The sequence below is a fragment of the Sander vitreus genome, chromosome 2 (genome assembly GCF_031162955.1).
Source record: "Sander vitreus isolate 19-12246 chromosome 2, sanVit1, whole genome shotgun sequence".
In the NCBI taxonomy this organism is placed as follows: domain Eukaryota; kingdom Metazoa; phylum Chordata; class Actinopteri; order Perciformes; family Percidae; genus Sander; species Sander vitreus.
The window spans coordinates 936,785-950,087 of NC_135856.1; positions in this window are offsets into that span (position 1 = coordinate 936,785).

Here is a 13,303-nt window from a genome sequence, read left to right on the forward strand (position 1 = left end):
GTCGGAAAAAGCTTAAAACAACGTCAGGGGAAAAACAATAAACATCAAAAAAAAAGACGAAAAGTAAACAGAAAAAGCAGCATAGTGCGAGGACAACACAAGAGTAAATAATCAAAACACTTATGGAGAAAATGAATGGGACTGTAAGAAGATCTTTATTATTGTTATTACATTTTATTTTGAAAGAGCCGGAAGCCGTTGAGCGGAGCAAAGTTGACGGTGTTTGTGGTGCTGAGGAGAGAGCATCCTCCGCGGCAGGTCTCCACACAGGCAGGCCGTGTGTTTAGGGAGATGTGATGTCAAAAAGAAGATCTTTATTCTTGTTACTACATGTGATTTTATCACCGTGAGTTTGAACCGTTTTCATCCTGAGCTCAGCGATGGTAGGTTTCTCCGAGAGTGGTGCAGTCTAGTTGGTTTGTTAATTAATGCACAACACAAAGGAATGATTAGGTAAGGGTTAATGCCTGACGAGGTGTCCATTGTCAGATATTAATGGATGACGGTGAGGCAAAGTCCATTAATTTCAAAGGAGGTTTTCAAAGGGAAAAAACTAATACAAGAGAGGGAGCCAGGTCAATGATGGTAAGAATGCAAAGATATGTGACCTAAAAAGCTATTATTTAAATCGCCAAAGAAGAGGGAGTGATTAACAGAGGAATGAAGGTGAGGATTGTTCCAGATCTAACTGCTGAGATGGCGAAGAAAAGATCGCAATTCCAGGATGTCAGAGCCAAACTATGTGACGCTGGGATAAAACATGGGATCATTCATCCAGCCACTCTTATCATCCTTATACCTTTAAGAGTGAGACAAAATACTTCAAGGACAGGGAAGTGGCAGAGACTTTAATAAAGTGATTCAATCCTGAGAAGTCTGAGGTAGAAAAATAACGAAGGAAATGAAAAGGTGTAGACCACACAAAATGATGTTGAATCTGGATAAAGTAATATGATGCTGAATATGCGTATTCTAGTTGAAACAGTTAAAGTTAAGAACTGCGTTTAATTAAAGACAAAAGTTATGGATACCCCCAGAAAATCAATGTTGAATCTCTTTTCTGTTAAATCGAATGAGTAAGCTATATTGTCTTGAATTAAATAACTAATCTAAATATGTACATTTTATAATTGTATTTTATTTATTTTGAGTTATTTCATGTATTGAAGGATAAGACGAAATTCAAAAGTGGAGGTCGCCAGCTCTAGCTGGCAGATATGGTGTTAGGTAACAATGCAAGTGAATGTTTATTTGTGTTAGATACATACACAGTTAGGGATGTGTATGTATGGTTGTGTGTCTGTGTGTGTTTTATAGTTATGTGTATGTATAAGTGTTGTGCTAGGGAGAGCTCCGATGCAGTCTGGGTATTAAATAAACAGGAAGATAAAAATTACTGTTTGAAACAATGATGAAGCATTCTAAAATGCCAAGGTCTGAAGATAGTTGAAATCTCTGAAATAACATTTTTTATTCAGGATCACATACCAATTAAAATTAGAAATGATTTAATGCAAACGGAGGTGGAGGCACTGTGGCTGCAAATACAACTGCCACATTTGAAGCCCATGCTGATTGGCTGTTGTTATAGACCACCAAGTGCGAACAGTGAATATCTAGATAAAATATGTGAAATGCTAGAACATGGGTGTTATGGCTGTAGTATCTGATTGACTTAAAGTCTGAGGTATAATAAACATGGTTCCATTTGGCTGAGGTATATGGTTAGAGGGCACATTCCAGAGGAAGTGGCTCTGTGGGAGCAAATGGGGTTACTGATTGATTGACCCCAGGACCTGGATTCACCTACCCCCATCACAACGTCTCATGTTACACACAGCTCAGGGTACATGTCTTCAGGTTTGAACAGCAGAACCTCAGAGCGACAATATTTGAAGATTGGGTTGGTCGTCTCTCCGAGCTCCTGCAGAAGCTTGTAAATTGATGCTGGAATCTTTGATGTAATAAACCTTTTTATAATCAAGAACAGTGTCAACGAAGTTCCTTCTCCACACATCGGCAACGCAGTGCTGCAACTTAATTTACCACAAATCTGGCGTCACGTAGACTCAGCTTTGACGGCCACAGATGCATCGCTTGTGGGGCTTCGGTGTGCGACTTCTGCTTCAAAGGCCGGCTGAAAAGGGTGAGTGTTCCTCACATTTTTGGGGTGGCAGTCGTTCATGGGAGCCGCGCGAGTGTGTGTGTCGGGCCGCATTGAAAAGAAACCTGTGTGTGGCTGCGGTGCTGTGTGTGTTGATGTGGGGGCTGGGACTTTGTTTTAAATTTCTTTGCATTGTGATAAAAAAAAGGGGGAGAGTGTGAGTGTACTTATGATAGAGAAATAAAGGAAAAGAAATTAAAGTGAAGAACAGAGGATAATGTGTAGAATAAGTTTAAAAGAGTGTTAACCCTGGGCCCAAGGGAATTTGGCTTAAAGAGAAAAAAACAACAGACAGATAAAGAAATAAGAGGAAAATAAAGCAAAGGCTTAAGGAAGTTAAAGAAATAAGAGGAAAATAAAGCAAAGGCTTAAGGACGTTAAAGAAATAAGAGGAAATAAAAGGAAGAAAGAAATAAGGATTAGGACTACTTAGGACGTCGTTAATTAGAGATTAAAGCCCTTAAGGACGACTTGAGGCGATCTTAGATGGGCCGTAAATCCTGGAAATTCACTAGGTGGGATTTCGGGGTCCACTCCTGGAATATGTAGCTTCCAAGATGCTGGGAGTTTGTAGGATTATATTCAGTGTATGCACTTACATGATTGACGAATCATGTCGGTGGCCTTACATTGGAATCTACATTTCAAAGGTAGCAAACATTTAGGAAAGATAAAGGAATAAGGAATAGGAGGTAGCGAGAATTTAGGAAAGATAAAGGAAACAAAGGAATAAGGAACAAAAAATACGACGGAAAAGCATGCTCATTAAGAAAAAAAGGATCCAGAGTAGGGTTTTGTGAGGGTTTGTGTTTTTTGAATGGAGTCGACTTTTTTGTGTGTTGTGAACTTTTCTCTGTGGGAGAGAAGTGTGAGAGTGTGTGTGAACAGCGGTGTTTTTTGATGTGTGTGATAGGCTGTACATGTGTGATGTATGGTATGAGGATATATATATAGATATCATATATATATGATATATATAGATATATATAGATATATGTTTTGGTTGAAAACAGGAGTTTTGGTTATTTATAAAGATATTCTGTTCATTACGGCTAAAACTATGAGTCTCATTTGAAGAGAACGTTGTCAAATTGCTAAAACGTATGAGCCTTTTAGGAAGGACTTTGTTTAATCAAGTAAAAACATAAAATGATATGAGTCTTCTTTGGAGGACAACGTTTAAATAAATAGCTAAAAACTTATGAGATCCCTTTGGAGGACATGAAAATAGATTAGGCGATAGTAAAATTAAGAAGCTTCAAATTAGAATTTGTGTTTTATGTTTTGTGTTGGTTTGTTCATTTTGTTCCGTGTCACTGTTGTTTTATAATGTGGTCTGTTGGGAAAAAAATGGAGAGGCAGCTGGTCTGTCTGTTGAGGATCATTAAAGTTCTCTATGATTTCTTTGTGATCGCTTAAACTGCTTTGTGATAGTGTATCGTTGTTTGTAATATCTGCCGTTTTGAAACGGGTAAGACTAAGAGATTCTATGTCAAAGTGGGCTTGAATTAGTCTTTAGTTATTGGTTGGTTAGTTGTGTGCTTCAGTGCTGTGGAGCTCTGCTCTCGACAGAATTGCATTGGTGTATGGACTGCGCATGTCTAAAATCCTAGGAATTCAAGTCTTCACAGAAAGTTTAGGCTACTCCTTGCACTTGGGTGCAGAGGCAGAATGGTGAAAAAAGGAAGGGGGAGTTTTTGAGTGCAGCCCAGTAAAATATTCGGTGACTGTTGCTTGACTGTGAATTAAGATCCATTAAATTTATAAATGAGAGTTATGTTGACAGATAAAAGAAAAGAAATGTTATTATAGTGATTAAAAGTGTTCTCGAGTTAAGTTGATTATTTCTTAAGCTTGAAAGTAAACACAGGTATGTTTAAAAAGATAGGAAAATATATTGTGATTACTCAAAGTTAACAACTGTACTTTCAAAAAAGATATGGTTAATTTTAGTTGATGATATAGATAATTAAGCAATATGCAAGGTTGAATAAGTTTGTATGAAGCAAGTGTGTTCAACAAGACATTGAATCTTTATTCTTTCATTTATATCTGTACATGAGTACTAAAGAGGCAGTTGGAACTGAGTTTGTCAGTTTCTGAGGAGAATTGGTGTAGTTGCCGAAACCATTAAAGTAAAGTAAAAGATAAAAGAAGAATAAAATAGAAAAAAGAAAAGAGAACGATTAAAATAGGGACAATATATACACAAAAAGGATAACTAGAAATGTGGACTAAATATAAAAGAAGTAACTAAGAAAAGAATATGAGGTAAATTCCGCTAATGACTATGACTATTAGAAACAATGTTGAATGATGGTGATTACATTTGATATTATGTAATTGGATTAGTGTTATCTATCATAGACACACATAGAAGGGATTGTTTAAAGGTGGTGTAAAGTAGTATTTGAAAGAAAGGATAAAAGTAGGATAAACAAGGCTCAGGCCAGAAGAAAAATAATAATAATAATAATAATAATAATAATAATAATAATAATAATAAATAAATAAATGAAAAGTAGGAAGGAAAGAGATTCACAGCTGCATAGGTAATTTGCTGGAACCCATACAGTGATTGATCACCCTGGATTAAGAAAAATCCAGCCTCTATACCTCTATTGAAAATAAGAGATGAGAGGACTGATTGATGGGCTTCAGGATTGTCACCTCTGCCATTCTAAAAATGTTGGATCACTTGTTTTGAGTGGCGAGGCATCTAAAATGATTTTACTTTGAATAAAATAATTTAGGTTTTTGACTTTGCTAAAGGTTCCCCACTGTCACATGTGGTCACGTCATTGTGTCAAGGAAATGAGTGACATTTGTGAAGGTGGAAAATGAATGAACAGCAACTTAATTCATATACGTTGTATATTAAATGGGTAACAATTGTTACAAAAGATAGTCAGGAAAGTTGAGAGAAGATGGTAAGTGTATGCTGTAGAAAGGGAAAAGAAAGTTTTATGAGACAATGGGAAGAAAAAAAAAAAAAGGTATGACTTTAAGGGAAAGTTAAGTGTACAAGAATGTTCTAAGTTGGTTAAAGACAGAAAGAGAGTGTTAAGTGACAGAAAGACAAAGAAAGAGAATGTACTTTTGAATTAGGATAATGGAGTTCATATTAATATTGTTGTTACAGAGACAACTGTAGCACTTGGGCTCCAATCTACAGGAGGGAGCATCCATTAATACGTGAAAAAAAAGGGATGCTTATGATTTGGTTGATTTGTTTGATTTAATTTGTTGAAGGTGTACAATCTGTTTGAAGAATAATGTTGGGAGGAAAATGTTTCATTATGGTTAGAGCAAAGCAAGGAGATTAGGTTCAACTTCCATGTTAATGTCCTAAGTGGAACAATGTCCTAGGTGATAGTAGTCCTCCTGTGTGGAAAGACATTCAGGATAGAAAATAGCCACAAAAGGATTTGAGGTGTCTTTCAATCAGAGGAAGTATTTTTTTATACTTAATGAAAGAAAGTGGGTAAATGTTAGTTAAAGTGCCCATATTATGAAAAAAACACTTTTTCTGGGATTTGGGGTGTTCTTTTGTGTCTCTGGTGCTTCCACACGCATACACACTTTGAAAAAAATCCATCCGTGCTGTTCTGAGTGAGATACGGTTTCTGAATGTGTCCTGCCTTCAGTCTCCGGGTGAGCTGTTCAAAATTGGCACGGCTTGTGAAACGAGCTGGCTAACCGCAACCGTTAGCTCGTAGCATTAGCGTTAGCATGCTAACACTAATGCTAACGCTAATGCTAACACTAGCATGCTACCTCATTCTCAATAGCAAAGCACTGCTACAACACACACAAGTTCACCATAATCTACAAAAAAACTACTTACATGTGCGCCCTCATTTAGAAGAAGTCTCCCAGCTAATCCTGCCTTGTAACTGACTGAAGGTGGAGAAACAGCCTTTCTTTTACTGTCTATGGAGCTAGCTAGCTGACATGCTCTACATCTGAGCTACTGAGCATGTGTGAGTGCAATCAAAGATAGTACAGAAGAAGATGAATAAAAGAGGTCTCACTCTGTAGCTAAAACAGAGACCAGCTGAAAAGAGGATCTGCAGCAGTGAGAGAGAGCTGTGCAGTACAACAATATGGTGTTTTTTGACAATTAAACCATGTAAACCTATTCTGGTACAACCATAAAATACAATTATGAACCTGAAAATGAGCATAATATGGGCACTTTAAGAAGATTTAGGGAATATACATGCAGTTTTCTTGGTTCATCTTTTCAGTACATGCCAGAGCACTGTAATGGCAAAAATTACCTTTAACAATTAAATGAATTATATTCTTTTAAATTTTTGTTTAAATTTGGAAGAAACAGCTGAAATCGTAAAACCTTGTAGAGACAGAAGTGTTTTTATTTAGGGCCTTCTTTAGCCTTCTGTTCTGTGATTTTAGGAGATACAGTTGGATTGGTAATCGTAAACAGTGTGAACTGTGTATAGGGACAGGCAGTCTTCCTGTCTCTGGCAGCAGAGATTAACAGGTGTAGTGTCTTCTTTTAAAACAGGAGCAGAAGTCACAGTTGTAAAGAACATTCTAAGCTGTTTGTGATATTTTTGTTTAACTGATGACTCCTGTTAAAGATAAGAAATTTGAGAATACTGTGATCTCATCTACTGAAGAACCACTAAGTGTGAGGATTACCAAGGATTCATTTATTAAGACTCAGATGGATAGCATGACAATTGACTATGATACTTTTGATAATAGTTGGACATAAACTGAGAAGACTGAAGATTAAAGGTGATTGCAGTCTTGATGTGTATAATTCCCAGCAGGAGGATCAAGGGGGAATATGTATGTACTTCAAATTGTTCCGTTTCAAAATCATTGGATAGCAGGTCATATGACTCATAAGGTGACGCTTATGATGGAAAATTTAAAGTCTGTTGAAATTTCTACAGTCACCAAAGGAATACAGAAACCATATATCACAGTAATCACTCCAACAGTAAATAATACACAGAAGACGTTTGTCACTTTGTTCTCGGAAACAATTGAAAGTGTTAATATTTCAACTAAAGCAGTGTATTGGGGGGTAACGTTGAAAGAGATGAATGCTACGACAGTAGTAACATCCCTTGCAAATGTGACGTCAACACTGAGTAAAATTTTTCAGAAAGTAAAGAATGTAGTAAATGTAACCCAGAAGTTTGTGTCACCGATGGAGTTAGGTGAAAATAGCAGTAAGGATGTTTTTGATATTGGAGAACAGCTAGTAGAAGAAAAAGATGTAGATTCATCTGAAACAGTTCAGAATATTATCCCAGATGAACAAAATGAGTTCTCTAATCTTGGTGAAGCACTAGTAGATATGATTGTGCTATGATTTTCACATTCTCGAGTGTTGTGTTGTTTAATGCCTTCTTCTTTATCAAAGGGGGGAAATGGAATGTGATTCATATTATTTTTGATATTATTCATTTATTATTCATTTTTTATTCTTATTTTACATTCATTTTTACTCTTATTTTGATGTTTTAAATTTCATGTGTTGTTTTGCAATCGATACTGGTCGATGTTTTCTTTTCTTCCAGAGCATATGGGGGAATGTCCAGAGGGGATACTGATGTAAATATGGACAATAAAATGGACTGAGAACTCTGAACCATGACAGTGTGGAAACGTTCAGATTTCATCACACCAATACTGCAGTGATAATCAACACTGCTGAGAAACTGCAGTGTAGTGGACTACATTCCTGTTTTCGTCTGATATATATATACATGTTTGTATGAGTAATGCATAATTTGTGTCATAGTCTTTTTGCATTAATTATTTGGAGAATGATGTTTACTGACATGAAGTGAATATACGAGAACCTCAGATGTTCTTTTTCTTTCTTCATTGACACTTAGGGAGATGGTATGTAGGCAGGGACAGGTCCATTGGATGGTCCTAAGGGTCGACCTGCCTGAATTTGGACATTGTTTTGATTTTATTTCATGGTCTGAGGTTTTCATGTGTATTTGCTTAAACCATATCTCCACATAAATTGATAATGATTTAGTACTTAGGTGGTCGCCTAGGGCAGAGGGGCCGTGAGAGAGTTTTCCTATCTAGATTGATTGATGGTTATTTGGAAAGAAAGCTGCCAGATGGGTTTTTTCGCTCTCGCACTCCATAAATTAAGTTTTGTTACACTCTATAAATTTGTTTACACTCCAAAAATTATATTATAAGGGACCTGATGTAATGAGAAGTGTTATTCTGTTGTAAACCTACTCTCTTAGTTTTTTGAGACTTTATTAAGTCTCAAAGGGGGGAAATATGTAGTATCTGATTGACCTAAAGTCTTTGGTATAATAAACATGGTTCCATTTGGCTGAGGTATATGGTTAGAGGGCACATTCCAGAGGAAGTGGCTCTGTGGGAGCAAATGGGGTTACTGATTGATTGACCCCAGGACCTGGATTCACCTACCCCCATCACAACGTCTCATGTTACACACAGCTCAGGGTACATGTCTTCAGGTTTGAACAGCAGAACCTCAGAGCGACAATATTTGAAGATTGGGTTGGTCGTCTCTCCGAGCTCCTGCAGAAGCTATAAATTGATGCTGGAATCTTTGATGTAATAAACCTTTTTATAATCAAGAACAGCGTCAACGAAGTTCCTTCTCCACACATCGGCAATGCAGTGCTGCAACTTAATTTACCACATGGCAGTTATGAAATCTATTTCATGGGAGATCTGAATATAGATTGGAATGCACTTCAATGAAAAAAAGGCTTCAGACTGTTACAGATTTGTGTGGTTTGTCACAGGTGATTAACAAACCAACGAGAATATTTACTAAGAGTGACGGCACAATTACTTCCACATGTATTTATCATATTTTCACTAATGCAGTTTAGCTATACTCAAAGGCATTATCTAAACCGACTGGCTGTAGTGATCATAATTTAATTGCAGTTGTTAGAAGAGCAAAAGTACTGAAGCCTGGACCTAAAGTAATACAAAAGAGATCATACAAATAGGTTGGTCAGGAGAGATTCAGAAAAGATGTAAAAGAGGTATGTTGGTCAGATGTATTACTGAAAACAAATCCTGATGAGGCACTGAATTTTTTTAAAAATATTTTTATGCCTATAGTTGAAAAGCGTGCTCCAGTGAAGAAGTTTACATTAAGATTTAGCATTAAGATTATCAATCAGACTGGCAAATCTACCATAAACTAAGAAACTTTCTAAATAATTTAAATAGAAAGAAATGTATTATGAACCCAGGATTAATGATATTAAAAAATGATAGTAAAAGAGTATGGAATACGCTGAACAGCTTAATGGGAAAGAGCACTAAACTAACTTTTATGGAAATTTCCTCACCAAACCAGCGGAGCGATAAAATAAATGATATAAGAAATCATATAACAAAAATAGAGAATGAGATGTCTTAATTACTAATAAAAGAGAAAATATTAACAAAGTAGAAAATATGTTGGTTGCAGACTTAACTGCCCCCGTTATCTGTCATATTATAAACCAAAGTTTAAGTTATGTCCTCCACAATGGAAAATTGCTAAACTAATTCCACTGCCTAAAAATGTAAGGTTACCATTCTCTGGGTCAAATAGTCGTCCTATAAGTTTATTGCCTCCGTAGAGTAAAATTATGGAGAGTATAGTATGTGAGCAGATTGAGAATATTTTTCTTTCAATGATTTAACCACTGATTGTCAAAATGCATGTAGAAAGGGATAATCAACAGCTACACAATTTGTTGTAACACAACAAATGTTTGGGTTGGTTATCTGTAAAGCCGTCCAACTGAAGAAGGAGTCTTTCCGGGATATGTTATCCCAGAGGACTCCGGTGGCAGTTGCAAGGTACCGAAGGGCCCGAAGGGCTGCAGCCTTTGCCGTGAAAGAGGCAAAGCAGTGGGTGTGGGAGAAGTTCGGAGAAATCATGGAGAAGGACTTTCGGTCGGCACCAAGGTGCTTCTGGAAAACCGTTCGCCACCTCAGGAGGGTGAAACGGGGAACCATCCAAGCTGTGTACAGTAAGGATGGGACGCTGTTGACCTCAACTGAGGAGGTAATAGGGCGGTGGAAGGAGCACTTTGAGGAACTCCTAAATCCAACTAATACGCCCTCTATGGTAGAGGCAGAGCTGGAAGATGATGGGGGCTTGTCGTCAATTTCCCTGGTGGAAGTTGCTGAGGTAGTTAAACAACTCCACAGTGGCAAAGCCCCAGGAATTGATGAGATCCGTCCAGAAATGCTTAAAGCTCTGGGTGGGGAGGGGTTGTCTTGGTTGACACGCCTCTTCAACATTGCGTGGAAGTCTGGGACGGTGCCTAAGGAGTGGCAGACCGGGGTGGTGGTTCCCCTTTTTAAAAAGGGGGACCAGAGGGTGTGTGCCAATTACAGGGGTATCACACTTCTCAGCCTCCCCGGTAAAGTCTACTCCAAGGTGCTGGAAAGGAGGGTTCGGTCGATAGTCGAACCTCAGGTTGAAGAGGAACAATGCGTATTCCGTCCTGGTCGTGGAACAACGGGCCAGATCTTTACTCTCGCAAGGATCCTGGAGGGAGCCTGGGAGTATGCCCAACCGGTCTACATGTGTTTTGTGGATCTGGAGAAGGCATATGACCGGGTGCCCCGGGAGATACTGTGGGAGGTGCTGCGGGAGTACGGGGTGAAGGGGTCCCTTCTCAGGGCCATCCAATCTCTGTACAACCAAAGCGAGAGCTGTGTCCAGGTTCTCGGCAGTAAGTCGGACTCATTTCAGGTGAGAGTTCGCCTCCGCCAGGGCTGCGCTTTGTCACCAATCCTGTTTGTAGTATTTATGGACAGGATATCGAGGCGTTGTCGGGGTGGAAAGGGGTTGCAGTTCGGTGGGCTGGGGATCTCATCGCTGCTTTTTGCAGATGATGTGGTCCTGATGGCATCATCGGCCTGTGACCTTCAGCACTCACTGGATCGGTTCGCAGCCGAGTGTGAAGCAGCTGGGATGAGGATCAGCACCTCTAAATCGGAGGCCATGTTTCTTAGCAGGAAACTGATGGCGTGCCTTCTCCAGGTAGGGAATGAGTCCTTACCCCAAGTGAAGGAGTTCAAGTACCTTGGGCTCTTGTTCGCGAGTGAGGGGACAATGCAGCGGGAGATTGGTCGGAGAATCGGCGCAGCGGATGCGGTATTACATTCAATTTATCACCGTTGTGACGAAAAGAGAGCTGAACCAGAAGGCAAAGCTCTCAATCTACCGGTCAGTTTTTGTTCCTACCCTCACCTATGGTCATGAAGGCTGGGTCATGACCAAAAGAACAAGATCCAGGGTACAAGCGGCCGAAATGGGTTTCCTCAGGAGGGTAGCTGGCGTCTCCCTTAGAGATAGGGTGAGAAGCTCAGTTATCCGTGAGGATAACTGAGCGTCGAAAGGAGCCAGTTGAGGTGGTTCGGGCATCTGGTAAGGATGCCCCCTGGGCGCCTCCCTAGGGAGGTGTTCCAGGCACGTCCAGCTGGGAGGAGGCCTCGGGGGAAGACCCAGGACTAGGTGGAGGGATTATATCTCCAACCTGGCCTGGGAACGCCTCGGGATCCCCCAGTCGGAGCTGGTTAATGTGGCTCGGGAAAGGGAAGTTTGGGGTCCCCTGCTGGAGCTGCTACCCCCGCGACCCGATACCAGACAAGCGGACGAAGATGGATGGATGGTTATCTGTGAGAAAAAGATTACTCTATTCATTATGTGTTTTTTTATGAATATTCTTGTAAGAAAGAAACCATCTATTGTGTATAATAATTTACCTTTCTGTTCAAATATACATGACTATGCAACTAGACATGCCACAATAAGTAACTTTACTTTACCAAAAGCAAAGACAATCAAAGCTGCAAGCTGTGTTGGATGGGCCGTCGCTCCTCTGCGCATGTCAGGGTTACTGGCAGACGCCGCTCCTTGCGACATGGCAAATCGTCACCAATGAGAAGGGAACTCCTACTGAATTCAATGATACCTCACACAAGACTCTATGTCATACAGTTCATTACCTATGAAAGGGGGCGTGGCTTAAGCATAGGGGGCGAGCCAAACCATGGCCAATGAAAACGGAACTCTCTGTTGAGTTCAATGATACCTCACACAATAGTGTACAAGAAATGGGTCATTAGTTATTAAAGGGGGCGTGGCTTAAACATAGGGGGCGGGCCAAACCATGACCAATGACAAACGAACACTCTGCTGAGTTCAATGATACCTCACACAAGACTCTACCTTTAAACGGTTCAAAAGCCATAAAAGGGGGCGTGGCTGAGTAAGTGGGCGTGGTTAAATGATAGGGGCCAGCTCAATATCACAAGTAGACCACACATTCTAAGTTTCATGTAAATTGGATGATGTTTGTCATATAAGGCTGATTTCCTGTTTCCAGCGGGGGGCGCTATGACCAAAAGTTAATATTGGCCTGTATATGTCCTCAGGCCTGGACTCTTGGTTGATTGTGGGAAATTTCAAGCAGATATGACAATGTACACTGAAGTTACAGCCACTTTCTCGTTCATCGCTAAACACTCAAAAGTTTTTCTTTTAATAACTTTTCATCTTTAAGGTGTTGAGATGTAACAGACCAAATTTGAAGTCCATCGGATGAAATTTCTAGGAGGAGTTTGTTAAAGTCCAGCACCCTTCCTGTTGGGTTTAGGGTAAGGCTCCCATTACATATTTTGTACGTCTTGACATGCTACATATGTGTACCAAGTTTCGTGAGTCTACGTGAAACATACTGCAGGGGCTCAATTTGTTTAATTTTGTAGGCGGCGCTAGCGAGCCATTTTTGTGCGCCTATTCCCGAAACCCTTAAAACTTATGTTAAGCCCCTCAAAAAGGCAATTCATTTGCCGTAATAATAATAATAATTCCTTCAGTTTCAATAGGGCCTTCGCCGCTGTCAGCGCTCGGGCCCTAATTAAAGCTGCAAGCAGCTATGAACGGACCCTCACACCCCTACCAAATGCACGGCCATGTCGACCAGCATCTCGCCAGTACAACAGTCGACATGGCCGTGCATTTGCGCGATAATCGAACAGTGCGCAGAGTGCGGGCGATGGATACTATGTATTGTAACTACTTCCTGTTTCATGGCTAAAAGCACAAAAGGGTTATTTATTTAACCAATT